The following is a 3,897-nucleotide window of genomic DNA, read 5'->3' as shown; positions in this document are numbered from 1 at the left end:
CTCATACTAAAATTAAAAATTCATGGCAAAGTGTTACTCCATTTTGAACAATATGAGCAGAGTATGCACAACCTTTTTATGTGAGACACAGCTATATGCACTATATATTTGTGCTTCCCCTAGACTTCCTGAGACCTTAAATAGTGTGACATTTGCAATAGCGAAAGCCTTCGTTTTAAAGATGCCTTTTCATGTTTTCACTTGAAATCATGTGGAAAGATCACATCTCCACGCACAAAGCTCTTTCATATTTCCTGAGAGCCATATTTCATATTTGCTGGCGAGCTGTCTCAAAATTTTATCAGTTCCATTCCAGCCCCCTATAATGCCTCTGCAAAGACTGAAAAAGATCCATCAAACGGTTATTGAATTATGGTCTTAGCAGGGTCAAGCATCAAAACTGCTGCTTTTTTCATTATCACTATGTGTCGCTGCTTCCATTTTGGGACTGTTTCAAAATTAAATCAGTTCTAGTTCCTCACCAATACCTGTACAAAGTTTGAAAAGGATTCGTCGAACGGTTTTTGAGTTATTGGCTTGCATGCCAAAGTATCTGCAGCGACAGGGGAACAGTGCTAAAACCAAAAGTATTCCCTGAAGGCCAGGGAATACCATCCATCCATCCATTTTCTAAACCGCTTATCCTACTGGGTCGCGGGGGGTCCGGAGCCTATCCCGGAATCAATGGGCACGAGGCAGGGAACAACCCAGGATGGGGGGCCAGCCCATCACAGGGCACACTCACACACCATTCACTCACACATGCACTCCTACGGGCAATTTAGCAACTCCAATTAGCCTGAAGGCCAGGGAATACAACAAAGGTAATTTATGCTTACAGATCTGAAATCAGCAGATCACATTTATGTACCATCATGTATGTTAAGTTCTTGTTGCTGTTAAGCGGAGAACTACTACACGGGAGAGAAGTATCCAGGCTGAAAAATATCTTCTGAAATTTTACTGAGGTCAGCATGTCATTGGCCCCAAAGTGGCATTCCCATATCAGTTGAAATATGCAATTGTCTGCATGCATAAACTTGCCTCTTACGCCATACTCCATGCTAGGAAATAGCTATGAAAAGATTGTCCTCGTACTCACCTCAATCTGGGAATACTATTGTTGTTAAATAGCTATGCATAAGATTACATTTGCCATGGCTGAGACTGAATCACTTTCAATCACTACATGATGGTTATTAGGCATTTAATTACTAGCGGCTGTCAGTGATTGTTAATTGCTGTATAGTAACTTGGGAGAATGACACTGTGGATGCTGGAGCAACCGATTCTGTGTGCAGACTCACCCCTTTAATACGATGACAGTGTAGTTCTGCTTTAGCGGGATGATTACTGTGCATCTGGTGACAAAGATTTACGATGGATAATTTAAAACCCAAGTACTGGAATACTTTGCCAAACAGAATATCCTGATGAGCAAATTAATTTCATTATGAAACTTTAAAATAAAAGTTATTTTTGGTGATGGTAACTTTCAATTCCCCACGATTCCCTAGTTCCAGTCCTGCAGGCCTAGTCTGCACCCAGATTTTAATACTCAAACACCTTATTCAGCTCACCAGCCAATTGCCAGGTTTTGTAGGTGTATTTGACAGGTCCTTGCAAACTGGTTCTCCAGGACTGGAATTGGGGAAGCCTGATATATAATATTATATACTGTACAGGTCCTTCTAAAAAAATTAGCATATTGTGAAAAAGTTCATTATTTTCTGTAATGTACTGATAAACATTAGACTTTCATATATTTTAGATTCATTACACACAACTGAAGTAGTTCAAGCCTTTTATTGTTTTAATAATGATGATTTCGGCAAACAGCTCATGAAAAAGTGCTCCAAAATCTCCTGATAGCTAGCTGCATTGACCCTGCCCTTGATAAAACACAGTGGACCAACACCAGCAGCTGACATGGCACCCCAGACCATCACTGACTGTGGGTACTTGATTTCCGAATGACATGCAAAATTTGCTTTCATCCGAAAAAAGTACTTTGGACCACTGAGCAACAGTCCAGTGCTGCTTCTCTGTAGCCCAGGTCAGGCGCTTCTGTCATTCGGAAATCAAAATTTTGGAGCACTTCATGCTTCCATCTGCTGAAAAGCTTTATGGAGATGAAGATTTCATTTTTCAGCACAACCTGGCACCTGCTCACAGTGCCAAAACCACTGGTAAATGGTTTACTGACCATGGTATTACTGTGCTCAATTGGCCTGCCAACTCTCCTGACCTGAACCCCATAGAGAATCTGTGGGATATTGTGAAGAGAAAGTTGAGAGACGCAAGACCCAACACTCTGGATGAGCTTAAGGCCGCTATTGAAGCATCCTGGACCTCCATAACACCTCAGCAGTGCCGCAGGCTGATTGCCTCCATGCCACGCCGCATTGAAGCAGTCATTTCGGCAAAAGGATTCCCGACCAAGTATTGAGTGCATAACTGAACATAATTATTTGAAGGTTGACTTTTTTGGTACTAAAAACACTTTTCTTTTATTGGTCGGATGAAATATGCTAATTTTTTGAGATTTTGGAGCTGTATGCCAAAATCATCAATATTAAAACAATAAAAGGCTTGAACTACTTCAGTTGTGTGTAATGAATCTAAAATATATGAAAGTCTAATGTTTATCAGTACATTACAGAAAATAATGAACTTTTTCACAATATGCTAATGTTTTGAGAAGGACCTGTATAACCCCCCCACAGCCAGATGCTACTGTAACCAAATAATCAATGTTATTCGCTTCACATGTTATGGCTGATCAGTGTATAACCTCTGAATCTCAGTTACTTTTCAGACTGTTTTGCTACATTGTGCAGATTAATATACTGTGTTTATAATACATTTCAAAATTTCCCAAAATTCAGCACATTGTCAGTTTCACTGGCCAACACACTGATCATCGTCACATCATCAAGTTCTTTAGCCAAATTAGGTGTGCTGGGCAATGGGAAACCTGACACTGCAGTACAGTGAATCATGCAGCAGGACTGGGAAAATGTAAAAACACATTTTACCTCCAAGGGCCACTGTTCTCCCACCTTTTTTCAGCAGTCTTACACGTCTGTAAACACATAAAATATGTTTGCACATATACTGTACTGATCCTGTGAGGATTAAGATGGCAAAAATATCAATTGGGCTGGTGATTGCACAATATTTTAGAAGCTAAATTATGAAACGTATTACTATATATATTACACAATGATAAGGTATAAATACAGAAAAAGCTACATACCGTTGGAGTGAAGCTGAAGTCCTTCTCTCTTCTAGACAATGGAATCAGTAGAAATGAAGTTTTTCCACGACATGAGAAGCCAGGAAAGTGAAGCAGAACATGAACAGGAACATTATTCAGCCTTGGCTGACTAGGTCTGTATTCCGGACATTACATTCATGATTTAATTTGATTGCAAGGCGCTTGAATAATTTAAACTTGCTTGCAGGTTCCCTATGTACAGTATGTATTACCTTTCCTGACCTTCGGAGGTCCTCCCTCCTGTTTCGGAGCATTTTTAAGGCTTTTTTCAGAATTTCCTGCTCTTTGCCGACGAGGCTGCAGGGCAACTCTGCTGTGACCTTGAAATTGCATTAAATATTCTGTTAAAACACTTTATTTGGTGTTTTACCTTGTGAATTGAAATTTTAAGCGCTCATTGTGCTTTATGTGGTAAAAAGGTAAAATAGAGAAATTAAACTATTTGATTAGAAATATTGATTTTAGACAATTTTATGAGGCACAAACTTTGCTTATGACAGGGTTCCAGTCAATTTCCGCTCCCTTGCAGGCAGTGGTCCACATTTTTGATGCACCCAGGGATGACCTTATAACAGCCTGGTGGAGATGTGTAGAAAAAAGAAAGATATTGTCACGAT

At 39.8% G+C, this 3,897-nt stretch overlaps 1 long non-coding RNA gene across 1 annotated transcript; it reads right to left on the bottom strand.

Moving 5' to 3' along the window:
• Nucleotides 1–254: 254 nt before the first annotated feature.
• LOC125728159 (uncharacterized) lies at nucleotides 255–3,358 on the bottom strand. Its single transcript, XR_007388945.1, has 4 exons — nucleotides 3,260–3,358; nucleotides 3,039–3,085; nucleotides 1,308–1,361; nucleotides 255–340 (listed from the first exon to the last, which is right to left on the bottom strand). It is a non-coding gene; the product is annotated as an uncharacterized LOC125728159 (long non-coding RNA).
• Between the last annotated feature and the right edge of the window lie 539 nt (nucleotides 3,359–3,897).

Source organism: Brienomyrus brachyistius, unplaced genomic scaffold (assembly GCF_023856365.1).
Source record: "Brienomyrus brachyistius isolate T26 unplaced genomic scaffold, BBRACH_0.4 scaffold175, whole genome shotgun sequence".
In the NCBI taxonomy this organism is placed as follows: domain Eukaryota; kingdom Metazoa; phylum Chordata; class Actinopteri; order Osteoglossiformes; family Mormyridae; genus Brienomyrus; species Brienomyrus brachyistius.
The sequence above is the reverse complement of the archived record's forward strand: the minus strand, read 5'-3'. Positions and strand labels throughout refer to the sequence as shown.